Here is a 26,551-nt window from a genome sequence, read left to right on the forward strand (position 1 = left end):
CACCTGTCTCAAGTGCAGTGGAGAATGATTTCAACGTTGTGCAAGGTTCTGATGCCCTTTGAACTTGCCACACGTGAAGTCAGTTCAGACACTGCCAGCCTGAGTCAGGTCATTCCCCTCATCAGGCTTTTGCAGAAGAAGCTGGAGGCATTGAAGAAGGAGCTAAAAGGGAGCGATTCCGCTAGGCATGTGGGACTTGTGGATGCAGCCCTTAATTCGCTTAACAAGGATTCACGGGTGGTCAATCTGTTGAAATCAGAGCACTACATTTTGGCCACCGTGCTCGATCCTAGATTTAAAGCCTACCTTGGATCTCTCTTTCCGGCAGACACAGGTCTGCTGGGGTTGAAAGACCTGCTGGTGACAAAATTGTCAAGTCAAGCGGAACGCGACCTGTCAACATCTCCTCCTTCACATTCTCCCGCAACTGGGGGTGCGAGGAAAAGGCTCAGAATTCCGAGCCCACCCGCTGGCGGTGATGCAGGGCAGTCTGGAGCGACTGCTGATGCTGACATCTGGTCCGGACTGAAGGACCTGACAACGATTACGGACATGTCGTCTACTGTCACTGCATATGATTCTCTCAACATTGATAGAATGGTGGAGGATTATATGAGTGACCGCATCCAAGTAGGCACGTCACACAGTCCGTACTTATACTGGCAGGAAAAAGAGGCAATTTGGAGGCCCTTGCACAAACTGGCTTTATTCTACCTAAGTTGCCCTCCCACAAGTGTGTACTCCGAAAGAGTGTTTAGTGCCGCCGCTCACCTTGTCAGCAATCGGCGTACGAGGTTACATCCAGAAAATGTGGAGAAGATGATGTTCATTAAAATGAATTATAATCAATTCCTCCGCGGAGACATTGACCAGCAGCAATTGCCTCCACAAAGTACACAGGGAGCTGAGATGGTGGATTCCAGTGGGGACGAATTGATAATCTGTGAGGAGGGGGATGTACACGGTGATATATCGGAGGGTGAAGATGAGGTGGACATCTTGCCTCTGTAGAGCCAGTTTGTGCAAGGAGAGATTAATTGCTTCTTTTTTGGGGGGGGTCCAAACCAACCCGTCATATCAGTCACAGTCGTGTGGCAGACCCTGTCACTGAAATGATGGGTTGGTTAAAGTGTGCATGTCCTGTTTTGTTTACACAACATAAGGGTGGGTGGGAGGGCCCAAGGACAATTCCATCTTGCACCTCTTTTTTCTTTTCTTTTTCTTTGCATCATGTGCTGATTGGGGAGGGTTTTTTGGAAGGGACATCCTGCGTGACACTGCAGTGCCACTCCTAGATGGGCCCGGTGTTTGTGTCGGCCACTAGGGTCGCTAATCTTACTCACACAGTCAGCTACCTCATTGCGCCTCTTTTTTTCTTTGCGTCATGTGCTGTTTGGGGAGGGTTTTTTGGAAGGGACATCCTGCGTGACACTGCAGTGCCACTCCTAGATGGGCCCGGTGTTTGTGTCGGCCACTAGGGTCGCTAATCTTACTCACACAGTCAGCTACCTCATTGCGCCTCTTTTTTTCTTTGCGTCATGTGCTGTTTGGGGAGGGTTTTTTGGAAGGGACATCCTGCGTGACACTGCAGTGCCACTCCTAGATGGGCCCGGTGTTTGTGTCGGCCACTAGGGTCGCTAATCTTACTCACACAGCTACCTCATTGCGCCTCTTTTTTTCTTTGCGTCATGTGCTGTTTGGGGAGGGTTTTTTGGAAGGGACATCCTGCGTGACACTGCAGTGCCACTCCTAGATGGGCCCGGTGTTTGTGTCGGCCACTAGGGTCGCTAATCTTACTCACACAGCTACCTCATTGCGCCTCTTTTTTTCTTTGCATCATGTGCTGTTTGGGGAGGGTTTTTTGGAAGGGCCATCCTGCGTGACACTGCAGTGCCACTCCTAGATGGGCCCGGTGTTTGTGTCGGCCACTAGGGTCGCTAATCTTACTCACACAGCTACCTCATTGCGCCTCTTTTTTTCTTTGCGTCATGTGCTGTTTGGGGAGGGTTTTTTGGAAGGGCCATCCTGCGTGACACTGCAGTGCCACTCCTAGATGGGCCCGGTGTTTGTGTCGGCCACTAGGGTCGCTAATCTTACTCACACAGCTACCTCATTGCGCCTCTTTTTTTCTTTGCGTCATGTGCTGTTTGGGGAGGGTTTTTTGGAAGGGACATCCTGCGTGACACTGCAGTGCCACTCCTAGATGGGCCCGGTGTTTGTGTCGGCCACTAGGGTCGCTTATCTTACTCACACAGCGACCTCGGTGCAAATTTTAGGACTAAAAATAATATTGTGAGGTGTGAGGTATTCAGAATAGACTGAAAATGAGTGTAAATTATGGTTTTTGAGGTTAATAATACTTTGGGATCAAAATGACCCCCAAATTCTATGATTTAAGCTGTTTTTTAGTGTTTTTTGAAAAAAACACCCGAATCCAAAACACACCCGAATCCGACAAAAAAAATTCGGTGAGGTTTTGCCAAAACGCGGTCGAACCCAAAACACGGCCGCGGAACCGAACCCAAAACCAAAACACAAAAACCCGAAAAATTTCAGGCGCTCATCTCTACTGTACTCCTCCTATATAATATACTGGTGGTCCCCAGTGCCCACAATAAAGCAGTGTGAGCACAGATATATGCAGCACACTGAGCACAGATATGGAGTGTTTTTCAGGCAGACAACGTATACTGGTGGTCACTGTCAGCAAAACTCTGCACTGTACTCGTCCTATATAATACAGCTGCTCCCCAGTCCCCACAATTAAGCAGTGTGAGCACAGATATATGCAGCACACTGAGCACAGCAAAATTATGCACTGTACTCCTACTATATACTACAATGCAGCACAGATAAGGAGCGTTTTTTTCAGGCAGACAACGTATACTGGTGGTCACTGTCAGCAAAACTCTGCACTGTACTCCTCCTATATAATACAGCTGGTCCCCAGTCCCCACAATTAAGCAGTGTGAGCACAGATATATGCAGCACACTGAGCACAGATAAGGAGCGTTTTTTTCAGGCAGAGAACGGATAAAACTGGTGGTCACTGATCAGCAAAACTCTGCACTGTACTCCTCCTATATTATACAGCTGCTCCCCAGTCCTCCCCACAATTAAGCAATAAAGCACAATCAAGTTCAACAATAAACGGAGAGGACGCCAGCCACGTCCTCTCCCTAACATTTCCAATGCACGAGTGAAAATGGCGGCGACGCGCGGCTGCTTATATAGAATCCGAATCTCGCGAGAATCCGACAGCGGGATGATGACGTTCGGGCGCGCTCGGGTTAACCGAGCCATACGGGAGAATCCGAGTATGCCTCGGACCCGTGTAAAATGGGTGAAGTTCGGGGGGGTTCGGTTTCCGAGGAACCGAACCCGCTCATCACTAGTTGTTATGTGTCACTATTGTGCTAGTTTGTTAACAGTTTGGCTCAGCGTCGGACTGGGACATGAAGGGCCCATCAGGGGAATGCAATAGTAGGGGATTACCTAAGTGGTGTGACTATCTGCAAAAGTAGGTGTTCCCAGTGAACAGAGAGGTGTGGCAATAATATGTGTAAAAAACAGATGATGGCATTAACCAGTGATAGATATCAAATAAGTTCTAATTGTAAAGCGCAATGGAATATGCTGCGCTATATAAGACACTGTTAATAAATAATAAATAAGGCAGATAAAATGGTTGTCCTGATTAATAAATAGACCGTTCTCCATCTCTGCCATAGAGTGTCATTAATAAAAAAAAGAATGTGTTTATAGACATGCCAATCCAGATGGGTCATTCCATGTCAGTTCACCCAGAACCTACCAACTCAGATTTTCATGATACTTTGTACACTTGATACTAACACATAGCTACTAACCCATGTAAAAAAATGTCTTCTCTAGTCCTCAGTCTTTGAGATATACAGTAGGGGGTCAAAGTTTTGAAAAATTTCTGGGAGTGCCTAATCCACGTTTCACTTTGAAATTTTTACAACTTTCAATCAAAATTTGGAGATTCCAGAAAAAAATGTTTAATCAATCTTGCCTGACTTCATTATACATTCCTTTACTAAATACTTAATAATTTCTTTGGCGCAAAAAAAAAAAGTGGGTTCAATAAGCATTATCAACCTAAGGCAGATGAGTTATCATGCACCTTTTTTGTTTAAATTGAACCCTAAAGTACAGATGGAGCCTTCCTCATCTATCCAGAGCCGGCCCTAAGCAATATAATGTCCTAGGCAAGATTTTGGCTGGTGCCCCCTAGCACCACCGCTAGTTCCGCCTCTGACCCTGCACCTCTTTCCCAGCACCATCACCCCTCACCCATAGCAGTCCTTATTTTGGTGTTACTACCCCCTATTTTTTTAAATAGAAACAGTGCGCACATTTGGCGCACAGCCCAAAAAGGGGTGTGTTTTTGCTGGGAAGAGGCATGGCCACACAATAGTACCCCCAATTCAAATTACTCCACAAAGTAGTGCAACTTTATTCACATTTTATCATGCAATAGTGTCCCTTATGCACATTACATCGCACAGTAGTACCACTTTACCTCATATACGTTACTCCTCACAGTAGCGCCTCTTATTCACATTACATCACACTGAGTTGATCCTTATTCACATTCCACCATACCATATTGCTCTTTATTCACATTAGACCACACAGTAGTGTCCTTTCTATACATAACACCACACAGTAGAGCACCTTATACACATAATGCCACACATTAGTAATGCATTTATACACATAATACCACACAGTAATGCCCCTTACACATGACACACATTATTGATGTCCTTATAAACATAATGCACCTTGCACATTATGCCAACCTTTATTAATGCCCTTTTACACATAATGTCCCTTACACATATGCCACACATTATTAATGCCCTTATACACATAATGACACACGTAGTGCCCCTTACACATACTGTATGGCACACATTATTAATGCCCTTATGCACATAATGACACACGTAGTGCCCTTTACACATATGCCGCACATTATTAATGCCCTTATACATATAATGACACACATAATGCCCCTTACACATACTGTATGCTGCATATTATTAATGCCCTTATACACATGATGACACACATAGTGCCCCACACACATTTGCTGCACATTATTAATGCATTTAAACACATAACACACTTAATGCCCCTTACACATATGCCAAACACTACTGCACAACCAACCTACCCGCACACAGCACTCACACGGCCGCTAACACTGTGACCTCTGCCTCTGCTTGGATACAGATGTGTCCTCATACATCATGGGTCTTCAACCTGTGGCCCTCCAGCTGCTGCGGAACTACACATCCCACCATGCCCTGCCACAGTTTTGCTATTAAGGCATGGTAAAACTGAGGCAGGGCATGCTGGGATGTGTAGTTCCGCAGCAGCTGGAGGGCCACAGGTTGAAGACCTATGTCATACATCTTGCCTCAATACTCCATGCAGCAGGAGATGCCTTGTGTGAGTCAGCTGGCAGCTCTGCTTATGTTGAGCGCCTTTTTTTATGAAAATGCATTTTATTTGTATTACTGTGTGGCTAGGATGCACAAGCAGCTTCTGCTAATTAAAATGATATGCAGCATGTTTATATTCTGTGTGCAACTGTGGCTGTATCTGAATACAAAATGCTACACACAGAATATATGCATGCCGCATATCATTTTAATCAGCAGAAACTGCTGGTGCCCCTAGGCATACCAAATGCCCTAGGCAATTGCCTAGTTTGCCTATGTCTAGGGCCGGCTCTGCATCTATCCCTTTAATAGGATTAACTGAGCCAGGGCAGTCAAAACTAATCCCCTGCTGTAATGACTTAATCCCCTGCTGTATTGTTCTCTCTGTATTGTATTGCAGCTGAGAACAATAGATGAAATGCTTGTGCTAATAAGCCTTGGTGCACCTAGGCGCAGCAGAGAAAACTAGATGAGCGAGGCTCCATCTGTATACCTTAAAAGGCTAAGAAAGAGAAATAATGGGATTTTGATTGCCTGTATGAGTATTTTAATGTTTAATTATAAGTTTCTCTTTAAAAATGAAAATTAACATTAGGTATAACTTTGCCCACCAGGAGAGAATTTTTATATGTATATTTCTTTGTATAGATGCAGAGTTTTAATTACACATATGGGAGTATTCAATTAGCTGCAATAATTTATCGGCGACAATTTTATCGTAAACTTCACTTCACCTACAGCACCCCTTCCCCCATAACTAAGTTTTTAATACTTTTTAACTTGCCAATAATAACATGCCATTTTTGGGGTGAAAAAGTGCAAAGTAATGAAATTTGGGTTCAAGGTATGGGACAGCTACATTGGGAAGATTTAGGAGTGGGATAAATGTTTTTAGGCTTGCAGGTGGGAGTAGTCAGTCTTTTTCCATTTTTTTTAAAGTCTCCTAAAATGACCCAAATATCTACTTACCCCCATTTTTATGTACTCTGAATTTAATGAGAGCACTTATTTTGCTAATAAAAATGCTTTTAGCATTTTTTTTAAATGCATGTAACAGCCATTTAACTCTGTTTAAGTACCCCACATCTATTTAATTTGACCTCTAATAGACTTCAATATTGTTATCCTATGTTAATTTGGCATTTTTTGGGATACAGGATGATTTCCGTATTTTCACCTACACTCTTCAAAGTAAAAGTTTTCGAGCAAATCCTGTTTTCGCTATTCTTGAAATGAAAAGGAGCGCTCATATCCATAAAAACTGCTGTATTCTTACATGATTCAGGATGAAGTTCAATGGTATAATTAGATGAACAATAGTTGTAGACTCCACCCAGCTGTAATCTATGCTCATGTTCCACAGTCTGATGACCTGTTCATCACAAGATTCTGTGTCTTGTCTGATGATTTGGAGCATGATGTAGCATTTGTGAACTAAACACAGAAATTATTCAGTATATCAAGGAAAACATTTCTGTTGTCAAAAACGTGTGTGTTACTTCACACCTATTCAATTAAAAAATCGTGAGGTTGATATAAATTGAACTACTGAAAAGAATCTTATTACTAAAACTGAGAATTAATCCCATTTAGAATACGTGTTATTTTAGGATTATTATTGTTATTTTAAATGTGTTTTACTATGATTAGTGAAATATAACGATTAGACCATGGAGTTGATGAGAGCTATATTCCTTTAAGACACTTTTTTCAATTATTTAAGTAAAAAAGATATTTAATATAATTATGGCACTTAGTAGATTGACAGGACAGGATTGAACAAAGACAAAAGTCAACAAAGGGCAAACACACAGGGCAGAAAGAAATCCTCAAGGATATAGACACATACACTGTGAAAAAATAAATAGCATAAAGAACAGTAGACTGATCACTGGTAATGACAATACAGAGACTCCTCCACCTGCCACTTTGATGCCATCAGACGCCTCCACATTTTGTGAACATCAGACTCTTCTGCATACCACTATTATGCCATCAGACCTTTCCGTATGCCACTATTATGCCATTAGACTCTTCCGTATGCCACTATTATGCCATCAGACTCCTCCACTAACTATTATTATGCCATCAGACTACTTCACATATCACTACTATGCCATTATTCTTCTCCATATGTCACTATAATGCCATCAGAATTCTCCAAATATCCACATGCTACTATTGTACCATCAGACTCCTCCACCTGCCACTATTCTGCCATGATACTCCTCCACATGCCACTATTATGCCACCAGACTCCCCCACATGCCATTATTATGCCATCAGACTCTTCTGTATTCCACTAATATGCTATCAGACTCTTCTGCATATGGCTATATAATATTATAAAACACCTCCATGTGCCACTATTATTATGCCACCAGACTCCTCCACATGCCATTACTGTGCCATCAAACTCCACTGCTTGCCATTATTATGCCATCAGACTCATCCACATGCTATTATTATGCCATCAGACTCCTCCATATACCACTATTATGACACCAGACTCTTCCACATACCACTATTATGCCATCAGACTTTTTTGCATGCCACTATTATGGCCTCAGAGTACTCTATATTCTACTATTATGCCATCATACTCTTCCACATGCCATTATTATGCCATCAGACTTCTATGCATGTCACTATTATGCCATCAGACTCTTTTGCATATTGCTATTTTGCAATTAGACTCTATTGCATACCACTATTATGCCATCAGACTTTTAAGCATGGCACTATTATATCATCAGAGTCCTCAACATTTCACTATTTTTCCATCATACTCTTCCACCTACCACTACTCTACCATCAGACTCCTCCGCATCCCATTATTTTGTTGTTAGATGCCTCCACATACTACTATTATACCATCAGACTCCTCGGTATACCACTATTATGCAATCATATTCCTCCGCATATCACTATTATGCCATCAGACTTCTCCACGTGTTATTATTATGCCATCAGACTCCAACACATGCCACTGTTATGACATCAAACCCCTCTGCGTACCACTATTATGCCATCAGAATCCTCTGCATGCCACTATTATGCCATCAGACTCTTCCCCATTCATTTACACAGATTAGAATAAACATGATGGGGTATATTTACTAAGGTCCCGATTTTGACCGAGATTATGTTTTTTCTTCAAAGTGTCATCTCGGGAATTTACTAAACTCAAATCACGGCAGTGATGAGGGCATTCGTATTATTTTGGAAGTCCTAGGAAAAAATTACGAATCAATACACCATCGGTCAAATACGCCTGCAATTTGGTAGAAATCGGTCATTTACTAAAAAGTGCAAATCACAAACACTGCCGACAATAGCCAAACACTGCCGTGCTGAAATACAATTCGTGAAAAAGTGCTAAAAAAAACCAGACCTGCTTTTTTTTACCGTGTTCGGATAGGCATGCACGGATTCATGAGATCCGTGCATGTTTTTCAGTGGGAAGGGGTGGGAAAGTGTTATTTAAAAAAAAAAAAATGCGTGGGGTCCCCCCTCCTAAGCAAAACCAGCCACGGGCTCTTTGAGCCGGCCCTGGTTGAAAAAATATGGGGGAAAAAATGATAGGGGTTCCCCCATATTTAAACAACCAGCACCGGGCTCTGCGCCTGGTCCTGGTTCCAAAAATACGGGGGACAAAAAGCATAGGGGTCCCCCGTATTTCTGAAACCAGCACCGGGCTCCACTAGCCAGATACATAATGCCACAGCTGGGGGACACTTTTATCTAGGTCCCTGCGGCCCTGGCATTACATAACCAACTAGTCACCCCTGGCCGGGGTACCCTGGAGGAGTGGGGACCCCTTCAATCAAGGGGCCCCCCCCCCCCTCCAGCCACCCAAGGGCCAGGGGTGAAGCCCGAGGCTGTCCTCCCCATCCAAGGGCTGCGGATGGGAGGCTGATAGCCTTTTTGTCAAAAAATGAATATTGTTTTTAGTAGCAGTACTACAAGTCCCAGCAAGCCACCCCCGCAAGCTGATACTTGGAGAACCACAAGTACCAGCATGCGGAGGAAAATCGGGCCCGCTGGTACCTGTAGTACTACTACTAAAAAAATACCCCAATAAAAACAGAAGACACACACCTTGAAAGTAAAAGTTTAATACATACATCCACACCTCCATATACACATACTTACCTATGTTCACACGAGGTTCGGTCCTCTTCTCCATGTAGAATCCATGGTGTACCTGCTGAAAAAATTATACTCACAAAATCCAGTGTAGAAGGCTCCTCTTCTTTTCTATTTGTAATCCTGGTACTTTGCAAAATAACAAAACGGACACCCGACCTCGCACTGAAAGGGGCCCCATGTTTTCACATGGGACCCCTTTCCCCGAATGCCAGGAACCCCCCCTGACTTTTGTCTAAGAGGGTTCCATCAGCCAATCAGGGAATGCCACGTTGTGGCATCCTCCTGATTGGCTGTGTGCTCCTGTAGTGTATGACAGGCAGCACACGGCAGTGTTACAATGTAGCGCCTATGCGCTCCATTGTAACCAATGGTGGGAACTTTGTGGTTAGCGGTGAGGTTACTTTCGGCTGGGGGTGCTGTGGCATTATGTATCTGGCTAGTGGAGCCCGGTGCTGGTTTCAGAAATACGGGGGACCCCTACGCTTTTTGTCCCCCGTATTTTTGGAACCAGGACCAGGCGCAGAGCCCGGTGCTGGTTGTTTAAATATGGGGGAACCCTTGACATTTTTCCCCCCATATTTTTTCAACCAGGACCGGCTCAAAGAGCCCGAGGCTGATTTGGCTTAGGAGGGGGGACCCCACGCAATTTTTTTTTAATTTTAACACTGATTTCAATTATTATAAAGGTGCACAATGAAGCCCAGCACGGATCTCTCAGATCCGGCCGAGATTCATTGTATTAAAGTCGGCAGTGTTTTACAAGTCACTCACGTAAAACACTGCAAAAAAAAACGAATGACATCGACATCGGTAAATACGAAAATGCAGAATACGACAGCTTAGTAAATTAGTCGTAATAAATTCAAAAAGTTGCAACTTTACACTTTCGATGTCATTTGTGATTGAACTTTGACCTCAGTCGGGAAAATATGAATTTTAGTAAATATACCCCGATGATTCATTTCACACACATCCTCAACTGTTTTAATATGGCCCAGCAGGCAAACTTCTATTCTGTCCGGACTGCCCAAATAGAGCCTGATTCTGAGTCGTGGGCAGCCGCATCCATATCTTTTACTGCAGTTGTGTCTGTGACTTCATGCAAATGGCACTACAAAGCCCTTCCCTGATGTATATCCATGCTTCCGAATGTGAAAGCACTGAGATGCCTACTTTGAGTGTCCATAGACGTCTTTAGATGCTCGTCTTTACTTAACACTTAAACTCTTCGCCAATTACTTTTATGATGCATCCGGATGTTATATGTCTCTGCTTCGCCTCGAAAATGGGCAAATAAGGGCAGGACATTTAAGAATCGTAAAAAAACATATTAATGTATCTCCCTTTTAGTACCTGGACCCACAACCACAGAATATCATGTGCATAGCACTGCTTGATCAGGCAAGGATGTCTGATTATTTCACCCAGTGGTAGCATGTATACTGAAAATAGCACGCAAGATAGAACAGGATCCTGTGGAACACTGCATGACAGTGGCACTAGTGACAATGGTGGCACTGGTGACACTCTCTGTAATCTTAAGGGGGGTACTGACGGGAGAGATGTGTGCTGAGGGATCTTAACACAGACCGCTCAGCACACATCTCTCCCCCCGCTCAGCACAGCGCAATGTGCAGAGCGAGGGGGGGGGGGGACGGATGGGGGGCCGCTCACTTCACACAGCGGTGAAGTGAGCGACCCGCTAGATTGAGCCTGCGTGCAGGCTCAATCTAGCACCGGCGATAGCGATATGCGGGGCCGCGCATCGCTATCCCTGTGGGGCATACACACGGCAGATCCGTGCTTAAAATCTAAGCAATCTAGTCAGATTGCTTAGATTTTAAACACGGATTTCTCCATGTGTACCCCCCTTTATATTGAGAACTGATTTGAACCAGCTAAGGGGGTTATTAAGGTTTGTTAGCAAACCAAAAAAGCAAGTAAATGGGTAAAACCATGTGCACTGCATGTGGGACAGATGTAACATGTGCAGAGAGAGAGAGAGAGAGAGAGAGAGAGTTAGATTTGGGTGGATTATTTTGTTTCTGTGCAGGGTAAATACTGGCTGCTTTATTTTTACACTGCAATTTAGATTTCAGTTTGAACACACCCCACCATAATTCTAACTCTCTCTGCACATGTTACATCTGCCCTCCTGCAGTGCGGCATGGTTTTGCCCGTTAGTGTGCTTTTGTGGTTTGCTAACAAACCTGCATAAGGTCTTAAGTACTGTGACATCCAGGCCGCAGAAAATTTTCAGGTGATCATTTAGAATCCCATTGTTCATGTTGCAGAGAGATCCAGAAGGATTAAGAGTAAACAATCACCTCTTTCCCTTGCCATCAGAAAGTACACACACCAGAGCTGTTTCAGTGTTATAAATCGTGTACTGAAACCTGACTTGAATGGATCATAAATATCATGGTTATGTACTGTAATTCCAGTTGAGTTGGAATAACATTTAATAAACTTTCATAGAAAACCAAGGTTTGATACCAGTCTGTAGTTAGATATGCAGATGGGCTCTAAATGAAGTTGTTGAGTTTTTAAAGAAGTCTAAAGGGGTGTACACACAGTGAGATTTATCCTTGCGATTTTGACTATATAGGGGGTAATTCCAAGTTGATCGCAGCAGAATTTTTTTTAGCAGTTGGGCAAAACCATGTGCACTGCAGGGGAGGCAGATATAACGTGCAGAGAGAGTTAGATTTGGGTGTGGTGTGTTCAATCTGCAATCTAAATTGCAGTGTAAAAATAAAGCAGCCAGTATTTACCCTGCACAGAAACAAAATAACCCACCCAAATCTAACTCTCTCTGCAAATGTTATATCTGCCCCCCCCCCCCTGCAGTGCACATGGTTTTGCCCAACTGCTAAAAAATTTCCTGCTGCGATCAACTTGGAATTACCCCCATAGTCAGAATCGCAAGGAAAGTCAGTGCAAGGCTAACACCTTGAGATACCGATGTGTGGCCCCGCAGGGTCGGTATTGCAAGGATAGACAGACTGTGCAGGCAAGAACATTTTTACTATCTAGTACAAAGTATAGTCAAAATTGCCACTTAGTCAAAATCGCACATATCCAATATCGTAAGCACACAGAGTCAATATCGCATAGTCCATATCACATAGTCTAAATCAAAGACAGCCAAAATGCGACCGTGTGCATGCACCTTAACAATTGCTTCCTTTAGTGGTTCAGGAAATGTATTATTTGGCAAATACTTGACTAATTATGGGGCTAATACAGCTAATCAGCAGAATTTGCTATCCTTTTGGTCACATGCTTAGGTGGCCCATCGCTGGACACAGCCGCCCAGCATACTGACAAGCACCTCCCTCCCTTCAACAAGCAGAAATTGCGATCGCTTCATAATTTATGCTTGACAGCGGAAACTAAGGATGGCTCCTGCGGGCGCAGTAGTCCCGGCGCCATTTTACCCATCATGGTAACTGCATGTGATTTCACACAGCCACTGTGATCACATCCCTGACACGCCCCCGTTCGTGCCGCGCCGCCCACCGCTCGAGCCACCCTGCCCCCGCAACGCTCTGTCTCCTCCCTGGAAATGGAGCGTTGCTGCCCCCTTCCCCCCAGGGAGACAGACAGAGGCGATCTCTTTTTCTGTGCCCCCCCCGCAGAAAGTATGGGCGCATGCGCAGGATGGGCGCTGCGTATGCTTCCGTGGGGGCCATCGTAAAAATATTAGAAGCTTGTTTGAGGAAAGATCCAGCAGAGGCGGTGGGATGCAACCTTTGGGTAATTCCAACTACACCTTCTAAAACTAATAAAGCATAATGAAGAATATCAATTACCCGTAAGAAATCACAGTCCTGTCAAATGAGATATCAGCAGCAAACAATAGGTCAGCTCAACTTTTCCGCACCGTGGAGATGCTTTGCAATCCAGTATGCCTGCAGCCTGATGAAATGCTCTCCCAGGCAAGATGCAAGTTTGCAAACTTCTTTGCAGATAAAATGTCCACCATCCAGGATGGAATCTCCACAGTAACATCAAAGGAGTGCCAAACTACCAAGCCTTCCAGTGTAAGACACCTGCCTTCATGGACTAGCTTTGACCCAAAGGATGACATGGACATTGCTGAAATTGCTCGGATTTTGCGTCCCACTACCTGTGATCTGCACCCTGTGTCAACCAAGCTTCTAATAGGGTGTATGGATGTAATTGATCCTGTATTTGCAAAAATTGTTCAATGCTCTTTGTAGACAGGCATTTTTCCTGAACTCCTAAAGGAAGCAATTGTTAGACCTCTTCTAAAAAAAACTAATTTAAATCCCAACTGCATGACCAACTCCAGACCGGTATCAAACCTCTCTTTTCTAGGAAAAACCCGCCTGACAACCCATGATATTTATGATCTATTCCAATCAGGATTCAGGAGAAGACATAGCACTGAAACAGCCCTGGTATGTGTGTTTTAAATGATCTTCTTATGGCAAGAGACAGAGGTGACTGTTCAATCTTAATCCTTCTGGATCTCTCTGCAGCATTTGATACAGATACAGGTTGAGTATCCCATATCCAAATATTCCGAAATACGGAATATTCCGAAATACGGACTTTTTTGAGCGAGAGTGAAATAGTGAAACCTTTGTTTTTTGATGGCTCAATGTACACAAACTTTGTTTAATACACAAAGTTATTAAAAATATTGTATTAAATGACCTTCAGGCTGTGTGTATAAGGTGTATATGAAACATAAATAAATTGTGTGAATGTACACACACTTTGTTTAATGCACAAAGTTATAAAAAATATTGGCTAGAATTACCTTCAGGCTGTGTTTATAAGGTGTATATGAAACACAAATGCATTATGTGCTTAGACTTAGGTCCCATCACCATGATATCTCATTATGGTATGCAATTATTCCAAAATACGGAAAAATCCGATATCCAAAATACCTCTGGTCCCAAGCATTTTGGATAAGGGATACTCAACCTGTACCATGGACCATGGGCTTCTGATTGAACGCCTGATAAATTTCTGTGGACTGGATGGCATAGTCCTAAACTGGTTCAAATAATTTCTCACAGGCAGGTCACAGTGAGTTTCTTCTGGCATATACTTATTACCATCAGTGCCATTGATTTGTGGTGTCCCATAGGGTTCTTTACTATCTGCCATGCTTTTTGCAGTATACGTACTACCACTGGGTGAACTAATCAGGTGCCATGGCCTGGTTTACCATTGCTATGCAGATGATACACAACTGCATAGCAATTATTGGGTGCCTTTGCTCCAGGCACCCAATAACAACCATAAATGGCTGTCTAGCTGAACTCCAGGAGTGAATGAGTGCCAGTTGGCTGTGACTGAATCCGGATAAAACAGATTTCCTTATGATAGGACCACAACATCAAAGGACAAGACTACAGCATAGCCAACCAACTGGACTTACACTTGGGGATTGAGAATTACAAACCATTGATCACGTGCAGAATCGTTGCATTGTCCTGGATGGTGGCTTGACACTTAAACATCAGATATCAGCCACAATCAAATCCTCATTCTTTTATCTGAGGAGCATAGCCAGAATCAAGCACTTAATTCCCTCAGAAGATCTGTCAAAAGTCATACATGCATTTGTATCATCTTGATTAGACTACTCTATCTTGGTCTCCCAGCAAAAGAATTGCACCGCTTACAGCTGGTGTAAAAAACAGCTGCCAGGCTGTTGACTAACCAGCCCTGTTCTAGCCACATAACACCCATTCTCTACTTCCTTCAGTGGTTGCCTGTAAGACGGCGTACCATCTTCAAGATTAGCTTACTAAGTTTCAAAGTACTACATGACCAGGGCCCAAGGTACCTGAAGCAGCTTCTGATTCCATACTATCCCACTCAATTACTGCAATCTGTAGATGGACTTTTAGCAGTACCAAGAATCTCCCGTAATTCATCTGGGTGTCGAGCTTTTAGTCATGCAGCTCTGACTCTATGGAACTCATTTCCCCGCACAGTTCGAGAGGCCCCCACTCTAGAATCCTTCAAAAGTAGACTCAAGACTTTCCTGTTTACTCAAGCATTTCCATAATGTCCCTTTATTATCTCCATGCGTGACTAGGGAAGGGGCCAAAAAACTGATGTACTACAATAATGCTTCATTTATGCTTTATTTTGACTTCATATTTTGGAAAAAGAACACATGCATGGCTCCCTTAATTTATAAATTTAAGAAACCATCATCAATATAATTTTAAGTTTTCTTTAGCCATAAGATGCTTATAGAAGCAGATTCATCAAGAGTCTAAATTATGGGAAAATATGTTTTGTGAGTTCAATATTTTGGATGGAAAAGAAAAGAACTGTCTTGAAAAAACTGGGTCGCATGAGAGCTCTAAACACACAGCTGACCACTGCATTGCACAGACAGACCCAGTTCCTTATTATATACAATACAATGCAGGACATCCAGGCTACAAAAAAATAAAAGAAAAATAAAGCAGCAGACAGTTTAGAAAGTGATTAGTAGAGATCTGTCTAAGCTGCACAGCTCCAAACACAAGATATACTGTATCTGTAATGCACAATATAAATCAAAGGACTCTAATAGAGTAGCTATAGCAGCACAGAGTGAAAAAGATTTGAAAATGTTTGTAACACAATGATTAAAAAAATCTTTACTGTTTAGAAAAGTAGACTGCGTCATACATGGTCATTAAGACAATCCGTAATCTTGTGAACTGCAAAATATTTCCTATTCAGCCAAATTCACGCTCCAGTGCATACTAATGTGAATCAAAAGACAGACTGTACTTTTCCTGATATTGCCCTCAAAGGAATTCATTAGATTGTACTTAACAGAAACATGAAAGCAGCACACAAAACAAACTATTTCTTATTAGTATATTCTACACATGACTATACAGTTGTCAAGTGTCACATAGAACAGTATAAGGATGTGGTCTTTTAGCATCATGAGTAATGTCTCATGTTAACACATAATGACATACAGTACTCAATACTTTATATCAGCTTGGGAAATGCAGTAAATGGGTTCAGTATGTGCTACAACTGTATATCATTGAAGGTTTATTCCGACTTTCATTGTATACTAATTCAGATATGCCAAAAGTTGCAGGTACATATTGAAAGAAATCACATAATACACATACAATATGGTAAAAACTGTGAAGTGTGGGATAGAGATAAGTGACATGATGTGTACTGTTTTAGCATATGGGGATGAAGCGTCCCTGGTGCCACTATTACATTTTTCAATCAGTGGCGTTATTGTTTCTAAGTTTGCTAGTTCAGTAAGAATAATGCAGATTTTACTCTCTATCTCTCCTGATCCAGCTATTTTACAGATACATTTTTGAAAAGCTTACAAAACTTTAAGTCAGGGATGGGGAACCTTTGGCCCTCCAGCTGTTGTTGAACTACACATCCCAGCATGCCCTGCAACAGTTTTAGCATGGCCAAGTTGCAACACTGTTGCAAGGCATGAGGTTTGTGTAGTTCAGCAACAGCTGGAGGGCAAAGGCTCCCCATCCTGCTCTAAGTAGTCATATAGTCAGACACCATCATAGTATGATATGGTATAGCATCGACTCCAACCTCACAGACTTCGTTTGTCCTTAAAACCTATCTCTTCATTGCAACCTACATCCCCTCTTGCTAATCACCACCCCCTGCACTCCCCAAATCTGCTCCCCTGACTAAGCCTTGGAGAGTGCTAATGTGGAGAGAGATAAAGTACCGACCAAAACACGGTCTGTAACATGGCAGTTAGAAGCTGATTGGCTGGTACTTAATCTCTCTCCACTTTATCACACGCCAAGGCTTAGTACATCTCCTAGACTGTAAACTTTCAAGAGCGGGGTCTTCTCCACTCTGTATTCTCTATGTAATTACTTCCCCTGAGCACAGCAGTCATGTAATTATTCCGACTGACGAAGCTTCTGGTGAAGCATACACCTCAGATCATTGTGGAGCTGCGGCTGCATACAAGCGGCTACCCCGCTTCCTTCATGGATGACAGCCCACCAAGGGCGGATTGGGAACAAAAAGCGGCCCTGGAAAAATTTGTACTAGTGGCCCCACATGAGCAGCAGCAGAGGTGTAAGGTCTAGCCATGGGCCATGGCAGCAGCACCCTCCCCCCAAGACTTTCCAGATAGTGGGGATGTCCAGCACCAAGGGGGAAGATAAAAAGAAATAAAATTAAATATTATAAGCACATTATATGATACACCTTCAGAATTTAGGAAACTATATAATTCTTTAGAAAGATATATTTTCTTGCTTATTACACCAACCGTATCCCAATCACTATTCACTCAATCTTATATGTCAGCCAAGCAGGCAGACAGAGCATACACTAGATCATCTGCAATCACAGGCTAAGTGGCTGTAATTTTCATATATGCAAATTATTTAGCATCTTATTCATTAAGTCTATAAAAAGGACCACATGTCCTCAAACAAAACAGGCCCCACGGGTGCTTCGGCCCACCAGGATCTTCCCTGTAGACCCTATGGCCAATCCGCCTCTGCAGCCCACTGACTCCCTCTCCTACACACCGCTATTTATAGCGAGCACAGGTACACTTCTCTCCCTCACAGTGGGCGGACAGCGCGGTAGCAAAGGAGTGTAAAGCCCCTGCAATGCCCCAGCATTACCTAGGCACCAGGGGACTCTCGTTTTTCACAATGCTGTCTCCCAGTATCTTTCTTTCTTAGCAGACTTCAGTACTGAGGACCAACGCGCTCACCTGTGTTCAATGTGTCTAAACTCACACACACCTGGAAGTAGCAATTGGCTTCATAATCTGTGACTGCACTTATCATATTTCTCATTAAACCATTCTTGCAGTGGCGGAACTACCGCCAGTGCAAGCAGTGCCTTGCACTGCGGCCCGCCACTGTCAAGGGGCCCAAAGCCAGCACGGTATGTAATGAGTCAAACTGACTCATTACCAGGGCCGGTGCAAGGTTTCTCGACACCCTGGGTAAAAATTTAGCCTGCTCCCCCCCCTCCCCTCCCATGCTTACACAGTGGTACGTGGTGGTTGCCGTACATGCAGCAGTCTGCAATTGTGGGGGTGAGGGTGGGGGCTAGCGGTCAACATGCGGGAGTCTGCAATCGCAAGGGGGGGCAGGCAACATGTGGGAGTCTGCAATTGCTGAAGGGGTGGTAGTCAAAAACACGCCTGAGACTGAAATCGCGGGGTGTGTGTGGGGGGGAAGGGGATGTGGACAACATGCCAGAGTCTGCGATTGGGCAAGGTGTGGACACTATGCCCAATTCTGCAATAGCCTGGGCAACATGCTCAATTCTACAATCGCAGTATGTTGGGAGGAGGGGTGCGGGCAACAAGCGGGAGTTTGCAATCGCGAGGGGAGGAAAAGTAAACATTACCAAGTCTGCAATAGAAGGGAGGGTTGCGAGGAACATGACTGACTCTACAATCGCGGTGTGGGGAGGGGGGGCGTTTGCGGGCAACATGTGGGAGTCTGCAATCGCAGGGGAGCGGTACCTGAGTCTGCCATCCAGAGGAGAGGGGAGACGGAAACATCCCAGAATCTGCAGTCGCGCCAGGGTGTGGGGGGCGGATTTGGTGGTGCGTGCTACATGCCCCTGACTCTGCAACTGCGAGGGTGTTGCAGGCAACAGGCTGGAGTCTGCAATCGGGGGGCGGAGGATTAGTGGCAATCGGACATCATGCCCGAGAACACAATTCGCAGGGGGGGTGGGGGAGAGACTCATGCCCGGGTCCGCAATCATGGCCGAGTCCGCATCAAGGCCGAGGCATCAAGGCCGAGTCCGCAATTCACGCAGGGTGTGTGTGTGTGTGTGTGTGTGTGTGTGTGTGTGTGTGTTGTGCGGGTATCATGCTTGTTTCCACAATCATGGGGGGATGCAGGCATCATGGCCAAGTCTGCAATTCGTGAGGAGGCAAGTGCAGGCATCATACAAGAAAGAATGAAGGGTCGCACAGACTTTATTTTAATCAAATTGTATTCATATATTCTTTTACGTCCTTTCCCTTTTATTCAGTGATATGGATATATATCTTTTATATTGGGAGGTGCTCCAAGGAATATGATAACTTATAGGAGGTCAAAAGAGAACGAAAAGATTCCTTGTATTGGGCACACTCGGACTGTAATATTATCTTAAAGTCAAATATCCGTCATGATAGATGACCACAAATTCTAAAATTTAACTTTTATTAGGATGTATAAAAACATGGGCGAAATATGGTGCATGTGAATAAAGTTGTGAAAATATTAAAGTGAATTTAAAAAGCTTAGCCACTGTAGTTGCTTTTATGTTTCCTCACTGTCTCCAGTGTCTATACAGTGTTGCAATGTTTGTAGCAATACTAGTTGCCTTATGTCTGATACTGATACTTTTGTATCCATCAAGGATGACTCCTATTAGAATTTCATTACACCACCAGTATTTTACTTTTATTCCATGTCAGCAGTGTGCGCATCACTAACTGTTCATACTACAGTGGTAACTCATCCTTAACGTGTCTGTTACGGTTTATTAGGGACTCAATATTCTTGGAATAATTATCCGTGTACTGCTGCTCTCCATATATGAGACAGATGGTGTTCAGGGCACTTTATTTCATATGTCATTATACCTTATTTGTTCCACCATGCATCAATATCCATTATACACATATGTGACATATTAGCAGGATGTATCACATTCCATTAGGTTTTTCAGTGCACCTATTGTCATGAGAGTGGTTCTTTTATTATCAGAATCACAGTGCTCTTATTCGGTGTGGTTGAATTCACATTAATTAATTTATTTGTATGCACCAGTCACTTGCACATGTGTAAGATATAACAGGTTTAGTGACACATTCATATATATCCCATACAGCTTTTATTCCCTTTAAGCTGTGGGGTATGCATTTTGTATGATGAACAATTATATAGCTTTTCCTTATGTAGTATAGTGCCCTGTGTTCATGCTCATCTATAATAGAGAAACATCCTTATTCCCATTCATATTCCCAATCAGCTGTCAATCGCTCTGGTATGCACACGTTTTGTACATACTATTGTATGTGTGTTAACATCAATAATGCCCCCACACTTCGTGACTGCTAAACGCAGCCCTATTATATTCGGCTCTCCAGCGCCGCGTGTACCCGCTGGCAGCCGCTGACCGCGGCTCTCATGTGTGAGAGATCCCGCGTGACTCAGTGTGGTCAGAGGGCTGTTTTCAAAGCGACGTGCATACAGTTAGCTCCGCTATGAGAGCAGCAATATTTCACACAGGCAAATAGCAAATCCCTATCAGACCGGCAATGTATCAGTAGCTAAGCTGAGCTAGTGGAAAGGACACATAGTGGTTGTGTCCGATCCCTTCCTAATGAGGAAGGGATCGGACACAACCACTATGTGTCCTTTCCACTAGCTCAGCTTAGCTACTGATACATTGCCGGTCTGATAGGGATTTGCTATTTGCCTGTGTGAAATATTGCTGCTCTCATAGCGGAGCTAACTGTATGCACGTCGCTTTGAAAACAGCCCTCTGACCACACTGAGTCACGCGGGATCTCTCACACATGAGAGCCGCGGTCAGCGGCTGCCAGCGGGTACACGCGGCGCTGGAGAGCCGAATATAATAGGGCTGCGTTTAGCAGTCACGAAGTGTGGGGGCATTATTGATGTTAACACACATACAATAGTATGTACAAAACGTGTGCATACCAGAGCGATTGACAGCTGATTGGGAATATGAATGGGAATAAGGATGTTTCTCTATTATAGATGAGCATGAACACAGGGCACTATACTACATAAGGAAAAGCTATATAATTGTTCATCATACAAAACGCATACCCCACAGCTTAAAGGGAATAAAAGCTGTATGGGATATATATGAATGTGTCACTAAACCTGTTATATCTTACACATGTGCAAGTGACTGGTGCATACAAATAAATTAATTAATGTGAATTCAACCACACCGAATAAGAGCACTGTGATTCTGATAATAAAAGAACCACTCTCATGACAATAGGTGCACTGAAAAACCTAATGGAATGTGATACATCCTGCTAATATGTCACATATGTGTATAATGGATATTGATGCATGGTGGAACAAATAAGGTATAATGACATATGAAATAAAGTGCCCTGAACACCATCTGTCTCATATATGGAGAGCAGCAGTACACGGATAATTATTCCAAGAATATTGAGTCCCTAATAAACAGTAACAGACACGTTAAGGATGAGTTACCACTGTAGTATGAACAGTTATGGGCCCTACACACTGGCCGATATTTTGAAAGATATGAACGATCTCGTTCATAAATGAACGAGATCTCGTTCATATCTTTCAGTGTGGAGACTTAAGCGATGAACGATGCGCGTCCCCGCGCTCGTTCATCGCTGGTCTCCTGTCGGCTGTGCATGCAGGCCAATATGGACGATCTCGTCCATATTTGCCTGCACGTCTATGGAGCCGGGTGACGGGGGGAGTGAAGAAGCTTCACTCCCCCCGTCACTGCCCCCCCCGCCGCCGGGTCGCTCGTCGGCCGTATCGGCCGTCGGGCACCTCGGCCAGTGAGTAGGGCCCATTAGTGATGCGCACACTGCTGACATGGAATAAAAGTAAAATACTGGTGGTGTAATGAAATTCTAATAGGAGTCATCCTTGATGGATACAAAAGTATCAGTATCAGACATAAGGCAACTAGTATTGCTACAAACATTGCAACACTGTATAGACACTGGAGACAGTGAGGAAACATAAAAGCAACTACAGTGGCTAAGCTTTTTAAATTCACTTTAATATTTTCACAACTTTATTCACATGCACCATATTTCGCCCATGTTTTTATACATCCTAATAAAAGTTAAATTTTAGAATTTGTGGTCATCTATCATGACGGATATTTGACTTTAAGATAATATTACAGTCCGAGTGTGCCCAATACAAGGAATCTTTTCGTTCTCTTTTGACCTCCTATAAGTGCAGGCATCATGCCTGAGCCTGCAATTCGTGGAGGGGTGTGGGCATCATGCCCGAGTGTCCGCATTTCGTGTGTGTGGGGGGGGGATGGGTTGCGTGGGCATCCAGGGGCAAACACAGGATTTGTGTGGAAGGGTTTACGTGGGATATAGATATAATATACATCATGTATATAGTAGTCGGTGTGCGGGCATCATTACCGAGTCCACAATTTGCAGGGGTGCGGGCATCATGCGGGGGTTGCAGACAGAGCTGGTGCTAGGGTATTCAGCGCCCTCCTGCAAACTATACATTTCGCACCATCCTACAAATACAGATGTGGCCACTCTCATCCTACCAGCAAGTAGCCACATTGCGCTGATAACTAGCCACGGCAAGCTGCGTCCCATTTGCAGGAGTGTATTTTTTAATTGAAAAAGCAGTCTTTATTTGACATAAAGTAGCAAAAAACATACATATACATGACAAACATATGTACCGTGTCGCAGCACAGCCAAAACACAGTACAGATGCAGACGGTATAGTGCAGTTGAAGAACTACGGCACAGGCCAGCCTACACTATAGTTCTCAAACGGTACTATGCATTTAAACTATACAATAATACAACAGTTAATAAGGCTATGGGTGTGGAGGGTAAGAGGGTAAGGGAGGGGGAATCACAAGCCCGAAGCTTTATTGAAAGACAGACACATATAAGGGGAAGGGCAATTACATATACAGGAGTGTATTTTTTTTTTTTTTTTTTTTCTTGAAGCCCGAGGTGCGGTGCTTCATCACCCAGTGTCTGTGACCAAACGTGCTGGGGGCATAGGTACTTGGACCCTCTCCCAAAGGAGAAGGGCCCCGTTACTCCTCTAACCCTCAGAGCCAAAAGGCCCTGAGGGAAAAAAGGGACTGTGGGTCCCCCTTTGCCAAAGCGCAGGGGAACCCTCTGGTGTCCCCAGGGTTAGCCGAAGCGTCCCCCTGGGGACCGATTTCTGCGTCTGGTCCTCCCCCCGTGGAGAGGACCTCAGCAACTTTAGAGGAGAGGGCGGCCCATAAGGGTCTCACCTTAACCCCAAACGAAAAACGTGACCGTGACACACTACAAACTACAAAAAACGAATAAAAGTGCTAAAGTTTGTGCAAGTGCGGGTGCAAGTGCAAAAACTCATATGTGGGCATAAATAAATAAATAAGCCCCAGCCAGAAGGCCATACACCATGCGATCCTAATGATAGCGCGTACATGCACACCCACAGGCACGCTTATTGCAGAAAACAAGTTGCATTTGCCACAATTAGCCTTTAGGCTAAGGAGGGACACATCTGTATGTCTGCTTGACATGTCTCTACTAAGTTTCATAGGGGTCTATTCATGATGCAGTGTAAACAGTGGAGAAGTTGCCTATGGCAACCAATCAGTGTTGAGGTAACATTTATAAAGTGTATTCTATAAAATTATATAAACTGATTGGTTGCCATGAGCAACTTCTTCACTGACTCACTTCTCCACACTTTTGACTGCTTCATGAATAGACCCTACAGAAATGTGAAAAGAGAGAGAGGGTGACCTGGAGAGGGTTAGAGTCGGTGGGTGACAGGAAAGTCAGTAGATGACAGGGAGAGGGTGACAGGAGAGAGAGGGGACGGGGAAAGGGTAATGACAGGGAGAGGCAGTGGGAGAAGGGCAGAGAGTGAAGCTAGGGAGAGGCAGTGACCAGTGAGTGGAGGACGGTGACAAGCAGAGGGTAAAAACAGTGGGTGACATGGAGAGGGCGAGAGTCACTGGGTGATATGGAGAGGGTGAGAGTCATTGGGTGATATGGAGAGGGTGAGAGTCACTGGGTGATATGGAGAGGGTGAGAGACACTGGGTGATATGGAGAGGGTGAGAGTCACTGGGTAACAAGCGACAGAGGTGATGGGGAAATGGTGAGAATCAGTTGCCAACAGGAAGAGTGTAACAGAAGAGAGGTGACGGGGTGAGGGTAATACCCCTTTTACACCGCCAGCATATAACACGGGTTATTGCCCATGAAGGTGCATAACCCGTGTTGCTGGCTGGTGTAAAAGGGTTGAGTTGGAATAATCCGAGTGACCTGGTATTCCAACTCGGGTGGTTTGCAGGGTTGAACACGTGTTTAACCCGGCAAACTCTGCACTGTAAACGGGAGCATCAACCCGGCTTCCCTTTTACAGTGAATACGCGGGCGGCACTTGGAGATCATGTGATCTCCAAGCGCCACCCCCGCCGCATCACTGGCAATGTCACCAACCCGGCAATATGCCAGGTTGGTGAGTGCAGTGGGAAAGGGGGCTGACGTGGGGCGCAGTCGGGTAGCACCCGTGTCAGGATCCCATCTGCGACCTGCGCTGTTGGTCTAAAAGCGGTATAAGAGTCAGTGAGTGATAGGGAGAGGGTGTCAGGAGATAGGTGACGGGCGGAGAGAGGCAGTGGGAAACTGCATTAATTAAAAAACAAAAACACATTAATATGCCACTCCCCCACACAAATGTTTAATATACTTCCCCACCTCCCCAGCACACATTAAAATACCACCCCCCAATCCAGCACACATTAATATACCACCACCCCTCCCCTTCCCATGGTGAAATTATAGAAGTATGCTTAATCGGGATGCAGTCAATTTACCAACAATCAAAATTCCGACAGCAATTGACCGACGGTCAAAATCCCGACAAGGTCAAAATCCGGACATGGGGGGTCATTCCGAATGTTCGCTCGCTGCCGTTTTTAGCAGAATTACGATCAGGCTAAAAACCGCCAGTTCTGCGCATGCGTATGGGCCGCAGGGCGCACGCGCTAAGTGCTTTCACACAAAACTATGCAATTTTACACAGGGCCAAGAGACGCTTTTCAGTCGCTCTGCTGATCGGTGAGTTATTAACAGGAAGTGGGTGTTTCTGGGTGGTAACTGAGCGTTTTCCGGAAGTGTGCTAAAAAACGCAGGCGTGTCAGGTTAAAACGCAGGAGTGGCTGGGGAAACGAGGGAGTGGCTGGCTGGACGCAGGGCGTGTTTGTGACGTCAAACCAGGAACCAAACAGTCTGCAGTGATCGCAATCTAGGAGTAAGTCTGGAGCTGCTCAGAAACTGCAGGGAAATATTTAATAGCAGAACTGCTAACCTTTCGTTAGCAATTCTGCTAAGCTAAGATACACTCCCAGAGGGCGGCGGCTTAGCGTTTGCACTGCTGCTAAAAGCAGCTAGCAAGCAATCAACTCGGAATGAGGGCCATGGTCAAAATACCGACATGTAAAATGTCGACAGGTCAAAATGCCGATGAGTTTTTCATTATTTTTTTCATTGAAACTGACTTGTTCATACTTTACCATCCCATTGGACCAGGAGGGGGAATATAATAGTGTGCCAAGCGCAGCGAGGCACCGCGCCCGAAGCATGGCGAGAGCACAGCGAGTTTTGGGTGTTTTGGGTGTCGACATACACACCCAAAACCAATGACGGCATTTTGACCTGTCGACATTTTACATGTCAGTATATTGACCTTGTCAGTATTTTGACCTTGTCGGTATTTTAAATGTCGGTATTTTGTCCATGTCGCGATTTTCACCTTGTCGGGATTTTGACCGTCGGTCAATTGCTGTCAGGATTTCGACCGTCGGGATTTTGATTGTAGGTATTTCATATCAATCCAGCTTAAGCACTGAATATTTTCACTATGAGCACCAACATGTTATTCTTTCTGTGGATTTTTAACCATTATGAAAAAAAAAATTATATTCCAATTGATTTTTAGTTATACTCATTAAAAGTTATATTTTAACATAGGCAGTGTGCCCCAACAAGATAGTCTCTCTTTTCTCTCCTTATTTACCTTAATTACTTATATATGTAAAGTGATGTTCTATGTTTTGTTTTCCCCCCATTGTGTGACCACTGACCATGTGTACCACCATCATATAAATAAAACATGATAATCA

The sequence above is a fragment of the Pseudophryne corroboree genome, chromosome 6 (genome assembly GCF_028390025.1).
Source record: "Pseudophryne corroboree isolate aPseCor3 chromosome 6, aPseCor3.hap2, whole genome shotgun sequence".
Taxonomy (NCBI): Eukaryota; Metazoa; Chordata; class Amphibia; order Anura; family Myobatrachidae; genus Pseudophryne; species Pseudophryne corroboree.